A 16643-nucleotide genomic window follows, 5' to 3' on the forward strand; every position below is an offset into this window, starting at 1 on the left:
TAATATATATATATACACACACACACATATATATATATATATATATATATATATATATATATATATATATATATATAAATATATATATATATATATATATATATATATATATATATATATATATATATATATATATATATATATATATATATATATATATATATATATATATATATATATATATATATACATGTGTATGTATATAATAATGTGCGTGTGTGTGTGTGTATATACAAACCCCGTTTCCATATGAGTTGGGAAATTGTGTTAGATGTACATATAAACGGAATACAATGATTTGCAAATCCTTTTCAACCCATACTCAACTGAATGCACTACAAAGACAAGATATTTGATGTTGAAACTCATAAACTTTATTTTTTTTTGCAAATAATAATTAACTTGGAATTTCATGGCTGCAACACTAGCCAAAGTAGTTGGGAAAGGGCATGTTCACCACTGTGTTACATGGCCTTTCATTTTAACAACACTCAGTAAATGTTTGGGAACTGAGGATACACATTTTTTAAGCTTCTCAGGTGGAATTCTTTCCCATTCTTGCTTGATGTACAGCTTAAGTTGTTCAACAGTCCGGGGGTCTCCGTTGTGGTATTTTAGGCTTCATAATGCGCCACACATTTTCAATGGGAGACAGGTCTGGACTACAGGCAGGCCAGTCTAGTACCCGCACTCTTTTACTATGAAGCCACGTTAATGTAACACGTGGCTTGGCATTGTCTTGCTGAAATAAGCAGGGGAGTCCATGTTAACATTGCTTAGATGGCAACATATGTTGCTCCAAAACCTGTATGTACCTTTCAGCATTAATGGCGCCTTCACAGATGTGAAGTTACCCATATCTTGGGCACTAATACACCCCCATACCATCACAGATGCTGGCTTTTCAACTTTGCGCCCATGACGGTCCGGATGGTTCTTTTCCTCTTTGGTCCGGAGGACACGTCGTCCACAGTTTCCAAAAACAATTTGAAATGTGGACTCGTCAGACCACAGAACACTTTTCCACTTTGTATCAGTCCATCTTAGATGAGCTCACACAGTAAAATCCCCAGTGTTAAATATGCAGTGTTAACATGCATTACATCTATCAGAGTTATTACAACAACAGCTGGAGTAAAACGCCCCCCAGTGTTGGTGTTGATTTCCGTCGTTAAACGAGACAGTGTTAGAGGTACTCTGATTAGCCCCGCCCTCCAGCCCCTCCTCATGTCCACACCCTGAAGAATTTCTGGAAGCCATATTCTGAAGGACTCTGGTAAGTTGCTTCTCCTCTCTTACTAAATCAATTATTTGTCATTTGAAATAGAAATAGAATATTTAATATGTAAATTGTACATGATTATATACTGTATAAACCTGGAAAACTTACAGTATATTTTACTCACTTATTCACAAAATACTGGTTTTCACTGTAGTATAGTGATGTACATGTACACTTGGGTACTTAAAATGCCTAATGGAGTGCTTCAGTACTCATATCTTTTAATTATTATTTATATTTTTATTTTATTTTATTTTTTATGTATTTATTTTTCTAACTTTTAATACAAGGGTTTTTCGACCACGGAGCACAACATTAGAAGAGTCATTTTAACACGTTTGTTACATTTACAGGAAACATTTAAGCCCCAAAATAGATTATTTTTGCACCCAGTGCAAATAACGCATAACCTTTGTCATTCCGCGCCCACAACAGTAGAAGCTAGGTATGTTAGCCGCTTGGCTAACAGACGTAACTAGCAGACGAGGCTAGCAGAGCCCTGGGCGGACAGGTGAGTTTACCGCCGATGCCACGAAGCGAAAGGAGGAACTTGTATAAATACCACCATGTTTCTATGTCTAATATCAGGTTAGTGTGCCTTGTAATTTTATCATTGTATAATCTTGTGACTATATGCTCCGTGTACAGGCTGGGAAAGGGAGAGTTAAAAGATGTCAAAGTATTGTAAGGACGCCACTCGCGCCGTTATCAACAGTTGACAGCCTTTAATGAATGTCGTAACCCGACTACTGTAAGCTGTATTCAACGCCAAAATAAATATATAATAATGAACGCACAGAAACCGTCTTTTACTCTGTTTTTCGTTACACACACAGACCAAACTTGAACCTCCCCTTGCTCTGTAAACTGCATGTAACTGGCTTCAAGTTTATCAGAAACCAGAACATTTGTAACTATTAAATAAACTAACATAGGGCTCAGTCCGTTACAGTATAGATGTGCATATATATATATATATATATATATATATATATATATATATATATATATATATATATATATATATATATATATATATATATATATTTAGGGCTATATAAATAAACATTGATTGATTGATTGATTTATATATATATATATATATATATATATATATATATATATATATATATATATATATATATATATATATATATATATATATATATATATATATATATATATATATATATTTATAACTTTCACAAATGCATTGCAGTTCATAAAATAATAATTTAAAAAAAGGTTGCAGTATCACATATACCCAGAACTGTGATACTTTGACTTCTTTTCTGGCATTCTGAATGAATGTGCATGTGGATGGATCTTTATTATGTTGCTCTAATCCTGCTTATGTGCTATATACTTTCTACAGGGAAAATGCTGGTAAAATTGAGACTGGGTGATGTCCAACAAGTTGTTAGAATAACAGAACCATATTTATCGGACTTTTTGAATGCAGGTAGGAATTTGATATTGTGAAAGTGATGTTTGCACACAAGCTTTAACTGTGCTATGAGCAGAGTATGTACACAGCCTTGAATGTCTGGAAATACAGTGTTTTCCAGGTTTGAAATCAGAATCATCTTTGTTGGCCATGTATGTAAAACACACAAGGAATTTGACTCCGGTAAACTGTGCTTTCTCTGAAACAATGAACGAAAAAATGTAAATAAAATATATAAATGTGCTGGAAATGTGAACAATGTGCTGGAAAATGCTGGATTTACTCCATGATGGCCAGTGTCACAATTTAAAAATGTATAGTTTGATGTAATTGTGTTGCTTCCGGTGTAAGCATCAAATGTGTCTGGGTCCCTTGAAGCTGGCTTCCCCTATCCCGGGTCCGTCTAGTCCTCGGTCTCCCTACGAAGTCTCTGCGTTGTGTATTGTATTTTTGTGTGCGTGGGAAGACGGAGAGAAAGACCAGGCAAGGAAGCATAGGATCTGGGTGGAGTCGTCTTTATCTCAAATCTTCACCTTTAGAAAAGACCTGGAGTTGTCTCAAAATACAAAATATGTCACACTATAACACTTTATATTTTAAAACACAATCAACTTCTCTCATCGTGACCAGTAATATACCCAGCAGGTATATGTGTGTGTGTGTGTGTGTGTGTGTGTGTGTGTGTGTGTGTGTGTGTGTGTGCGTGCGTGCGTGCGTGCGTGCGTGCGTGTAGACATAAACGACTGAGTGAGTGGATAATCATATGAAAAGAGCCAAAACATGTCCTAGCATAACATGCTTCTGGGATACCACACACACTGGCATAAAAACATAACAAAATCAACAGTCTCTTCACAATTTACAAAACCCCCACCTTAATATAACTCTTAGCCATCATATTTTGTGAATAAATCGGCTTAATAGTGCAAAACAATAACTTTTTTTCATCTTTTAACTGGGGAGCCTGGTCTCTTCCTGCTTACCTTTAGAAAAGACATGGAGTTGTGACCTAAGATGGCCACAACCAACGAAGAAGAACATTCACAGACAACAGTGAACAGACCACGAAGTGGCGCCCCCTGGAGGCTTCCCTAACAACTGTCCCAACCTTTTGAAAGAACCTCTGCAGACTCCCCACACCAGTTCACCTCCTTACATATATATATATATATATATATATATATATATATATATATATATATATATATATATATATATATATATATATATATATATATATATATATATATATATATATATATATATATATTGTGGCGGGCACTAGGACCATGCTCAAACTCAGCAGAATGGGTGTGGCTTTATGTACCTTCTTGGGCACACTATAAAAGTGCATATTGTGTTTTATTGTGTATTCTTATGTTGGCAGTCTTACAATAAAGACCTCAAAGAAACAACGCTGTGTTTCTTGCATTTGCCACATTGGTGACCCCGACAATGTTTCACGCAGAAGAGGAAGCTGTGTCTTCATCGGCCATGTCGCCCCAACTCCAGCAACCTGCATCCCCCGCGGGGACAAAGCTTCCGGAGTTCTGGCAGAGGGACCCGGCATCATGGTTCCAGCACATCGAGGCACTTTTCCACCTACGAGGAATCGCCGGCGACGACTCCCGGTATTACTTGGTCGTAACAGCCCTCGACCAGGCGACCACTCGCCGCGCCATGCAGCTGTTGCGAACGCCTCCACAGCGCGGCAAGTACGCTGCACTCAAGAATCTTCTGCTTCGGAGATTTACTCTAACTGACACTGAGAGGGCAGATAGACTTCTTTCCCTGCCCGGTTTGGGCGATAGCACCGCCTTAGATCTAATGGACAGTATGCTGTCGCTGCTGGGCTCCGAGGAGGGCGGATTCATTTTCCAGCATCTTTTCTTGCGGCAGCTACCACCTGCGGCCCGTGCGGTGTTGGCTAACTCCGCTTCTCTGGCCTCCGGCGACTACCGGGGCTTGGCTGAAGAAGCTGACCGGGTGCTTCTGGCTTCCTGACGGTTTGCCGTGCAGAGCGTAGAAGCGCCGCCCCTGCAGACGATGGAGAACGCGGACCCAGCGGTAGTGGCGGGAGTCGCTACCCAGAAAAGGCGCAAAGCGAGCCAGTGCTTCTTCCGTCAACGTTTTGGCGCCAAAGCTCGACGGTGTGTCCCTCCATGCTCCTTCACGGCCCCGGGAAACTCCAACGCCAGCGTTCAGTAGCAGCTGTGGGCGCCGGCGAAGCAAGCGAGCTGCTCTTCATCGCTGACTCGTCGTCAAGGAGACGTTTCCTGGTGGACTCCGGTTTGCAAGTCAGCCTGTTACCTGCCACGGACGCGGACAGGGCGACAGGTGGCTGCGGGCCGCTGCTGAATGCCGCCAACGGCTCGTCGATCGACACTTTCGGCTCCAGGTTGGTGACTGTGTGCTTTCATGGACGCAAATTCCAGTGGGACTTTATCATCGCCGCCATCACGGTTCCCATTATTGGCGCGTATTTTCTGTGTGCTAATGGACTGCTTGTTGATGTTGCTAACCGCCGATTGATTGATGCTGTGTCTTTTTCAACTTTTACATGTAAGGCGGGGGGACTTGGACCGTTAACACACGCTAATTATTTGGTATCTGGTGACGTTTTTCAGTGTTTGCTGGCGGATTTTTCGTCATTAATCACTCCCGCTTTTTCCACCGCGGACACTAAGCACGGTGTCGAACATTTCATTCCCACGGTGGGCCCGCCAGTTTTTGCGCGTGCGCCGTCTTGACGCAGCTAAATCGACCATTGCTAAAGAGGAGTTTGCTACTATGGAGCGTTTAGGCATCGTTAGGCGTTCTAATAGCCTGTGGGCCTCGCCCTTGCACATGGTGCCCAAGTCAGACGGTTTCTGGCGGCCTTCTGGGGATTTTCGCCGCCTTAACAACATCACAACGCACGACCGCTACCCTATTCCGCACATCCAGGACAATTCGGCGCGCCTGGCTGGCGGCGCCATTTTCTCGAAGGTAGACTTAGTTCGTGGTTATCACCAGGTGTCGGTGCGTGCCGAGGACGTGCCCAAGACCGCAGTAATAACCCCGTTTGGGCTTTTTGAGTTCCTGCGTATGCCTTTTGGCCTGAAGGGGGCAGCACAAACCTTTCAGAGATTAATGGACTCAGTTTTGCGCGGCCTCAATTTTGTGTTTGTTTATCTGGACGACATTTTGGTGGCGAGTCCTTCAGCCGAGGAGCACCAGTCACACCTAACACAGGTGTTCACACGTCTTGACAAGCACGGCCTGATCGTCAATCCTTCTAAATGTCAGTTTGGGCTGTCAGAGATTGATTTTTTAGGTCACCGTATTTCGTCGCTGGGTGCGATCCCTTTGCCTTCAAAAGTGCAAGTGGTGGCAGATTTTCCTCGCCCCTCCACTGTCAAAGCTCTGCAGGAATTTTTGGGCATGATTCATTTTTATAATCGGTTCCTTCCTCGCGCTGCCCACCTCCTGCAGCCTCTTTATGGTGCCCTACGGAACAAAAAGGCAAGCGATTCCCTCGAATGGTCTCCTCAGCGAGTCCAAGCTTTTCATAGGGCTATATCCGCGCTCGCAGAGGCTGCTCTCCTCACCCACCCTGTTTCCGCGGCGCCCGTGGCTTTGACAACGGACGCGTCTGATGTCGCCGTGGGCGCTGTGGTTGAGCAGCGGGTGGCGATTGTATGGCAGCCCCTTGCGTTCTTCAGTCGTAAACTGCGAGATAACGAGCGGAAGTACAGTGTATTTGACCGAGAGTTGTTGGCACTGTATCTTGCAACACGCCATTTTCATTTTCTGTTGGAAGGTCGGTCCTTCACGGCTTTTGTTGACCACAAACCCCTGACGTTTGCCATGTCAAAGGTCACAGAGCCTTGGTCAGCCCGTCAGCAGCGTCACTTGTCGGCCATCTCAGAGTTCACTACGGACATACAGCATGTGGCCGGTAAGGCCAACCCTGTGGCTGACTGTCTCTCACGCGTACTCGTGTGTCCCGTGCAGCTCGGTTTAGATTTTTCGGGAATGGCCGCTGACCAGCCCGACGACCCCGACATCCGCGCATTTAAAACTGACGGTACAGCGCTAGTGCTCGAGGAGGTGGTAGTTCAGGATGGCGGTCCCGCCCTCCTCTGCGATGTTTCCACTGGCCGCCCTCGGCCGGTTGTCCCGGTAGACTGGCGCCGCCGGGTTTTTGACGCAATACACTCCCTGTCGCACCCCGGCGTTCAGGCTTCCGTCAAGTTGGTTGGTGCCAAGTTTGTTTGGCCTGGCCTTAGGAAGGATGTTAGGCAGTGGGCAGCCGCATGCGTGGCATGTCAGCGCGCCAACGTCCACCGGCACACAAAGGCGGCCCTCAAACCATTTCCGATTCCGGTCAGGCGGTTTGACCACGTGCATGTAGACTTAGTTGGCCCCCTCCCTCCGTCGCAGGGTTATACACATTTGCTAACGATGGTAGATCGTACCACCAGATGGCCGGAAGCAGTTCCTCTTTCCTCCACTGCCTCGGTAGACGTTGCTCGCGCGTTTCTGTCAGCCTGGGTTGCGCGTTTTGGCACGCCGTCTGATATCACCTCGGACAGGGGATCCCAGTTTGTGTCGGAGCTTTGGTCAGCGTTGGCCCAGTCCTTGGGTGTGCAGGTGCACCGTACTACAGCCTACCATCCCCAAGCTAACGGCTTATGTGAACGTTTTCACCGGTCGTTTAAGGCGGCTTTGCGTGCGGCGCTCGTTGATAGCAATTGGATTGACCGTTTACCTTGGGTTATGCTCGGGTTGCGCTCAGCCCCTAAAGAGGATCTTGCAGCGGCCCCTGCTGAATTGGTGTTCGGTCAGCCACTACGCGTTCCGGGGGAATTTTTACCTGAGGGTTGTACCCCGCGACCGTTTCCCTTTTTTTCAAGGGGGTCCTTGGCTCCCGGCCCGATTCACCACTGTTTCCCTAAGTCGTTTGTGCCATCGGAGCTTAAATCTTCCCGTTTTGTTTTCGTACGTCACGACGCCCACCGTTCGCCCCTCCAACCGCCTTACGATGGCCCATTTAGGGTGCTGGAACGCGGTCCTAAAAACTTTGTGCTGGATATGGGCGGGTGCAGGGAATGCGTTTCTCTGGACAGACTTAAACCGGCGCATTGTGTTGCAGGTGAAGAGATACTGCCGGGCCAAGTTCCCCGCCGAGGTCGCCCCCCAAAATCTGTTCGGGTTGAATGTCTTTCGCCTCTCCCGAACCCTGATGTTTTTTCTGCTCCACAAGGCACACCCGCTTCGCTGGATGGACATTGTAGCCGTTACGGCAGGCGAGTGAGGCCCCCTGACAGGTTTTCTTTTTCCCCATAACTTGCTGTCTGGGTGTTCGGGGGCTCTGTGTCGGGCACTAGGACCATGCTCACACTCAGCAGAATGGGTGTGGCTTTAGGTACCTTCTTGGGCACACTATAAAAGTGCATATTGTGTTTTATTGTGTATTCTTATGTTGGCAGTCTTACAATAAAGACCTCAACGAAACAACGCTGTGTTTCTTGCATTTGCCACAATATATATATATATATATATATATATATATATATATATATATATATATATATATATATATATATATATATATACTGTATATATATATATATATATATATATATATATATATATATATATATATATATATATATATATATATACTGTATATATATATATATATATATATATATATATATATATATATATATATATATATATATATATATATATATATATACTGTATATATATATATATATATATATATATATATATATATATATATATATATATATATATATATATATATATATATATATATATATATATATATATATACATATGTCTGCTTTGGCTTCTTTAAAAAGTTTACATTTTATCTTGAAAGTGCTGGAAAATAGTTTGAATTTTGCTCCTAAAAAACTGTATGTTAGTTAATAGCACTGTTTCAATTAAATTAAAATTCAGTTGAATTTAGTTATAGAAAACTGCTCTCACTTTATAACTAATGGTAAGCACAAAGTTTATATTATAACTCAAATGATAGGTTTGAATTCCAAATTTAGTGTCTGTAACTGGGTTTCCATTACAGATTTTTTGCAAAATAAAAGCAACATTTGTAAATGACGACAGTCTAATTGCGCATGAAATCGTATCCCGCAAGAATTCGGCATAGGAAGATGGACTCTCCAAAACTCCATATAACACTCCGTATACCTATGTTGTTATAACACAAAATGGCTTCAAACACTCACAAAATGTTACAAAAACCCATAAAATGACTTAAAAAACACACAGAATACTACAAAAACCCATAAAATGACTTAAAAAACACACACAATACAACAAAACCCATAAAAAGATTTAAAACACACATACAATATCCCCAAAACACACAAAATACTCAAAAAACACACAAAATGACTTAAAAAACACACGGAATACTACAAAAACCCATAAAAAGACTTAAAACACACATACAATACCCCCAAAACACACAAAATACTCAAAGAACACACAAAATGACTTAAAAAACACACGGAATACTACAAAAACCCATAACAAGACTTAAAACACACATAAAATATCCCCAAAACACACAAAATACTCAAAACACACCAAATGACTTATAAAACACAAGGAATACTACAAAAACCCATAAAAAGACTTAAAACACATACAATACCCCCAAAACACACAAAATACTCAAAAAACACACAAAATGACTTAAAAAACACACGGAATACTACAAAAACCCATAAAAAGACTTAAAACAAATACAGTACCCCCAAAACACACAAAATACTCAAAGAACACACACAATGACTTAAAAAACACACGGAATACTACAAAAACCCATAAAAAGACTTAAAACTCACATTAAAAAACCCCCAAAACACACAACATACTCACAAAACACAGAAAATGACTTAAAACGCACATAAAATACCCCAAAAACCCACAACATGACTTAAAAACCCACAACATGACTTAAAAACACACAATATTGTCACGGCCAGGGCGCATCCCAATGCGTCCTCATCTGTGCCTCATGACGAGCGCACCGCGGGCCACGCCCACATGCGCTCTCTCATCCTTGCGCCCTGCTTGTCTCACCTTGGGACACGCCCACGGCCGCGGCGCACTTCCAGGGACGCGCCGTGCGCGTCTCCGCTCTGCAGCAGCCACCAGCTGCAATCATTCACTGACAATCGGCGCACCTGTCGGTAATGAGGAAGCTGCCTTCATAAGCCTGCTGAACCGGCCATCAGGCGCCGGAATATGGTCTACTGTACAGTAAGCGATCATCTCCTGCTTTATGTATCTTGCTCGCTCAGTGTTTTCCCTTCCGTGTTTCATTGTCGTGTCATCCTACCGCAGACCTCCGTTCCCGTGTTTTGACGTTGCTGTGTGTCTCGTCATTCCTCGTCGTTCCCCTGCTTCTCGGACTGCCCCCTTGGATCTCGACCTCCCGCTTGGACACGGATTCCCCTCTTACCCTGGACTTCCTCATCTCTCGTTCAACACATGGTAACACACACTTCAGCTAACTGCACACATAGCCTAACACCACATACACTTTTGGATCTAGTTCACACTCCACTCTATTGTTTATTTGTATAGTTTGATTATTATATATATATATATTTATAGTTAATATATATAATAAATCATTGTTCACACTGCCATCTAGTGTCTGTCGCCGTCACTTCCCCTTAGTCCAACCATAACAGTATATTCCGGCCAATTGATTAGGGACCTGACGGCACAGTTCCTTTGCCCCGCCCCCAGTGACTTTAGCCCCGCCCCCTAGTGACATAAAAGAAGAAAAGAGAGAAAAAAGAGAAACTTTTTTTTCTTTTTTTCTTTTTGCCCCTCTCAGGATGTCTTTTTCTTTTACCTCCACCCTGCACAATTTTTCTAGCCCTCCTCAACACTCCTTCAAAGGACTGTTTAACTTCAACACGGGGAAGGAGGAATTTACCCGCTGCCTGACCACCCACTTCCCACCCTTAGTGACTGTACCCCAGTCAGCTGGTAGCGTCTGGCATCCGCGTTTGGAGGGGGGGGAGAGTACTGGTCGATGTGCTGATGTGGTGGCGCAGCTGCACCCAGCCAGGCTACCCTATGCCAGACAAATACCATCTATTTGTCATTTTAGCACTGGTGGCTGTGCTGATGTGGTAGCACAGCTGCACCCAGACAGGCTACCCCCTGCCAGAGAAATACCACCTGTCTTCTGTTTTTCCCAGCCACAGTCCCCAGCCAGACAGTCGGTCACCCAGCTAGCCTTCGAGCTAGCACCCGTCACCCAGCTAGCACCCGTCACCCAGCTAGCCTCCGAGCTAGCACCCATCACCCAGCTAGCACCCGTCACCCAGCTAGCCTCAGAGCTAGCACCCGTCACCCAGCTAGCCTCCGAGCTAGCACCCGTCACCAAGCCAGCCCCCTTGTCTCCACCAGCTCCCAGGCTGGCCCCTGTGTCTCCACCAGCTCCCAGGCTGGCCCCAGTGTCTCCGCCTCGGCCGGCAGCGCCGACCCCTCCGCCTCGGCCGGAAACGCCGACCTCTCTGCCTCGGCCTGCTCCTCTGCTGCCCTCCTCGTCTCCGGCTCCGATGACGTCTGCTTCCACGCCTCCGATGACATCATCCTCCTTGACTCTGGCTCCGACGACATCATCCTCCTCGACTCTGGCTCCAAGGTCTTCATCCTACTCGTCTTTGGTGGGCCTTTCCACAGCGCCGCCAGCCCCCTTGTCTCCTGCATCGTCGCTACCGCGACCTCCGGCTGGCCGGCCGCAAGGGCAGCATCCAGGCGCCCGCACACGGCGCCCTCTGTGGCCAGGGCAGGGACACTTTCTGCGCCAACAGCAACGCCCAAGACATGGATATATTTCACGTAGGCTGCTATGGTTCTGGCCCCACTCGCGTCCGCCCTCCCGACGTCCAAGAAGGTGGCTGTTCCTTGGTCGTCCACCTCGCAGGCTGCTGCGGCGGTCTACTCGCTACCGCCACCAGACTCGTCCCCGGTGGATTCGGGGACACTTGGGCCGGCGACCCACCGCCAGTTCGCCCCTCCACCCTCCCTTGACTTTTCTTCTTGTTTTAGGGGGGTTCGACTTCTAGGACATCTGGAAGCTGTCCATAGGGGGGGATACTGTCACGGCCAGGGCGCATCCCAATGCGTCCTCATCTGTGCCTCATGACGAGCACACCGCGGGCCACACCCACATGCGCTCTCTCATCCTTGCGCCCTGCTTGTCTCACCTTGGGACACGTTCACAGCCGCGGCGCACTTCCAGGGACGCGCCGTGCGCGTCTCCGCTCTGCAGCAGCCACCAGCTGCAATCATTCACTGACAATCGGCGCACCTGTCGGTAATGAGGACGCTGCCTTCATAAGCCTGCTGAACCGGCCATCAGGCGCCGGAATATAGTCTACTGTACAGTAAGCGATCATCTCCTGCTTTATGTATCTTGCTCGCTCAGTGTTTTCCCTTCCGTGTTTCATTGTCGTGTCATCCTACCGCAGACCTCCGTTCCCGTGTTTTGACGTTGCTGTGTGTCTCGTCATTCCTCGTCGTTCCCCTGCTTCTCGGACTGCCCCCTTCGATCTCGACCTCCCGCTTGGACACGGATTCCCCTCTTACCCTGGACTTCCTCATCTCTCGTTCAACACATGGTAACACACACTTCAGCTAACTACACACATAGCCTAACACCACATACACTTTTGGATCTAGTTCACACTCCACTCTATTGTTTATTTGTATAGTTTGATTATTATATATATAGTTAATATATATAATAAATCATTGTTCACACTGCCATCTAGTGTCTGTCGCCGTCACCTCCCCTTAGTCCAACCATAACAAATATACTCAAAAAATGACTTGAAACACATAAAATACCCCACAAAACACACATAACACTACAAAAACCCATGAAATGACTTAAAAAACACACAAAATACTCAGAAAATGATTTAAAACACATGAAATACCCCCAAAACATCTGCTTCTACATTGTTAATGGCGAGGTTACTAAACAATCACCTGTTAGCTTACCAGCGTGAAGATATGCAGATAAGATTACAGGTATCATAAATCATGTTTCATTTTATGTGTTTTTTGAATTGAGTGTGCAATTTCACATTTGTTGCCCCTTTTTTTTGGTAGCCCTATTTGAAATTATATATAGGAGTATCAAGTCATTAGTCCCCCCGCGACCCCGAAGGGAATAAGCGGTAGAAAATGGATGGATGGAAGTCATTAGTTTTCTTATATTTGTGAATACAGTATTTGTTTTGACTGGGCCTTTCAACTTTGGCTGTATGTTTCGCTTCAAAATAACTGATTTGAAACTCATTTAAAAAATATATCAAATGACCTGTCGGTTTCTGCTTTTTTTGTTTCCTAGCATTTGCCAAATTCGGTGTCCCAGCTGTAACAGAAGGTGTCAAAGTTGTTGACAGTTCAGGGACTGAGATAGATGATGATGTTTTTGAGGAAATTGTGAAGGATCCATCCACTGGGGTTCTAACCATCAAATACGAAACAGGTTTGTTACCGCTTTAAATTTGTAAACTATATTAAAATTTTTATTCCAATAGTGAGAAGAGGTAAATCTTTATTTATAATCAAGCTAAGTAACTTTTTTTTTCAAAGCAAACCGATATTCTCCATTAGATTAGGTGTGGGTTTATGAGCAAATTGTGTCCAACATGTCTTCTTTTTCCTTTTTGCAATGGTGGTTAGAATCTGTCTCCATGGTAACCTCTCCAAAGTCCCAATCATCCGTTTGTTCATCGGACTCAGACACAATCATCCTTGAAGACACTCCTACCAGAAAGCGTCAGAGGCTGAACTCTGAAGCTATGCAAGTAAGACTTCATACAGGCACTAATGCTTTCCATTGAACAAGGATTAAAATGGTTCGAACAATGATCTTAAATTGCATCGTATGAGGGATATATGTTTAAGTTATGTCCAGATTTTAACATTGTATTGTACTAAATATAGATTTCTTAAACTGTTTTATATTTGTGTTTGATATTTTTACTTCAGCTGGTGAAATCCATTCTTACCAAGAAATCAGGTGGAGACTATATAATAAATTAATACAACCGAACTAAGTCCTTGACAGATGAGAGCAGAAGAAAATTGGTGAATATACTGGCAGCTGAGATGACGGACAAGAATGGGTAAGTTGTTTATTGTTTTTGATCGGCACATGTGTTCTTATTTAGGTTTCAGAGTAATTTTAAATCTAAAGTAAATAATAAACATTTCACTACATCTTATAAAATGTGTGTATGACAAATAAACTTGAATGTGATTTTTTTTTAAGTACATCTCCATCTAGATAGGTGAAGGAAATGTATGCACAAGGAATTGTGAACTTGTTCCCCAACCTCAGAGACCCATTTTCCAAGAATGGCTATGTGAGTTACACACTCTTAATTGTTGTTATAGTTTTTATTTTGAGTCGTCCCAGAGTATGTTGTGACTAATAGTGCCTATTTTTGCAATTCTCTCAAAGGAACATTTTTATGATAGCAACATTAGTACTGGGTACTTGGCCTGGAGAATTAAAACTATTCAGAGATGCAGTGCTAAAGAAAGACGATCATCATTTAAAGGTAATCCTATATTATTCTTGAAAAATGTATTGAATAGAATAGTCATATGAGCACTTATTGGTTTTGTTGCATTTGTTGCAATGCTTTTCAGCCAATAGCCAAACATTTTTTCAAAAAAGTTGGGTCACATCCAGCTGACAAAGTGTTTTGAACTGTATGTGATTGTCATGAGTAGTATGTCCCCATATTGTTTAGCTTTGGCGGAAGGACCATCTGATGAAGACAAGTCGGGAGGACCAACTGTTGGACGAGTTACCCAATTCATTCCAGAGATTGTCCTGTCTGAAGATGAGTACAAGGAAGCAATGTCACTGATGAAACATTCGGCTGACGTGGACATGGTCATCAAAAAGATGAAGCTGAATATTTGCCCATCGGCATAACATGGTCCTGGACCCACAGCAGTCAAGCAACATTCTATCTTATTTTCCTCGTTTTAAAGACATCAAAGGCTTGGTAATTATCTCATCAACATTTTCTATATTAATGTTGTACAACTATTTTAACTGTCGTTTACTGTGTAATTTTAAAATTGGTACCTAACTTCCCACTACAGGTTGAACAGGATTTTGTTCTAATGTTTGGAGAGGATGTATCGGGCAAGTTTCTGGAGAAGTGGCCAACCACATTCAAAAAGAAGATCATCCAACAATGCAGAAAGCTTCCCTCCATCACTGAGCTTGAGGAACTCCTGATGGCAGCTGACCCTCCTGAGGATGGAGCGAGTGAACGTTGACTTTGGTAAGATGTTTGTAAGGATACATTCATTTAAATGAGGAAGCATGTTCAAAATGCGGACTTACAACCATACTTAGAACAACATTCCAAAGTCTTTGGCCTCACCAAGAAGATTAAAAAAAAAAAAAAAGGAGCTTCTTCAGGTGTTTTTAAAGTGCCATATGTTATATATATATATATATATATATATATATATATATATATATATATATATATATATATATATATATATATATATATATATAGTAATGAAAATGCCACTGACCTTGCAGTGTATTAAATTGTTGGTCCACATTTGAAGTAGGCTATCAAACTTGTTCTGTTTCAGGTTGGGACAGTGATCTCTCATCGATTTTGCTGCTCTTACACTTGATCCCACCGACTGCTCTAGGTCGGAAGAGGCCAGGAAAAGTTTCTGCATCCCGGGCTGAGAAGCATCTTGTGGTCTTCAAGAAGGTTTGTATTGTTCTCTAATAAAGGATTTTTAGTTTACAATATTTTATGTAATCATTTCTATTATATAACCACAACCATGTCGATTTTTTTATTCTTCTCTCCATAGACTGGAACAAGCATCCAAGAACATCTTGACACATTTGACATGCCTGTGTTTTGTAAGATAAAAAATATTATTGTCAAAGATGATGATGTATTGCTCTGTGGGAAACTGATGGAAACTGTGTGTTTTGAGGAGCATTACCATGCCTATAAGGTCAGGCTGCATTTAGACAAAGTTGTTAAGGTTTTGGACATAAAGAAACTGCCTTACTCCAAACCATTTGATGTTCAAATGGTGTATGGAACATCATGTTCCACATTGTATGTTGTCCCATATTGCCATTTCATGCAGACCTAAGGTCACCCTTTCTGTATTCTCTCCCTAAAGTTCATTGTTCTGCCTGACAAAGAAATAAAGGTAATTAAACGTATGATATTGTATTACTGTGTTTTGCACTCACTTGCTATTTACAAGACAAAGTTGGTGAGACTTAATTTGACACTGCACGAGAGTAAATCAAGTAGAATGAGCACCAATTTTTTTTTTCAGAAATAGTGTGAGGTTTTATAAACACTGCAATGTTTAAAACATTTTTACTATTTACTAAATGTTTTCTTCACTGCAAGGGAGTGAATAATCAACATATTAGTGTATTATCAAACCTTATCAGAATTATTTGAACACCAAAGCAGTGTTAATGAGCAAATACATTTAACTTGGTGTACATTTATCACCACAGAAGAGTAAGTTATCAACACTACTCAAGAGTAATATTTACACTAATCAGAGTTAAAATATAAGTTGAACAACACTCTACAGTGTTACAATTTTTGACTCTATTTAGTGTTCATTTAACTCTATAAATTTAACACTGGAAAGAGTAAATTTAACACCAGACAACACTCTACAGTGTTACAATTTTCGACTCTATTTAGTGTTCATTTAACTCTATAAATGTAACACTATGGAAAGAGTAAATTTAACACCAGCTCAGGTTAGGACCATATAGACTCAGGGATAGTGTTGAATTT

The 16643-nt window shown here is 42.7% G+C and overlaps 1 long non-coding RNA gene across 2 annotated transcripts; it reads left to right on the forward strand.

The window, feature by feature from the left end:
- Positions 1 to 2656: 2656 nt before the first annotated feature.
- LOC133651549 (uncharacterized) lies at positions 2657 to 15207 on the forward strand. 2 transcript variants are annotated; one of them, XR_009826440.1, is made up of 8 exons: positions 2657 to 2744; positions 13154 to 13294; positions 13492 to 13616; positions 13801 to 13937; positions 14084 to 14177; positions 14276 to 14375; positions 14571 to 14831; positions 14932 to 15207. It is a non-coding gene; the product is annotated as an uncharacterized LOC133651549 (long non-coding RNA). The 2 variants fall into 2 exon arrangements; XR_009826439.1 differs by having other exon boundaries at positions 14103 to 14177.
- Positions 15208 to 16643: the final 1436 nt, after the last annotated feature.

Source organism: Entelurus aequoreus, linkage group LG06, assembly GCF_033978785.1.
Source record: "Entelurus aequoreus isolate RoL-2023_Sb linkage group LG06, RoL_Eaeq_v1.1, whole genome shotgun sequence".
Taxonomy (NCBI): domain Eukaryota; kingdom Metazoa; phylum Chordata; class Actinopteri; order Syngnathiformes; family Syngnathidae; genus Entelurus; species Entelurus aequoreus.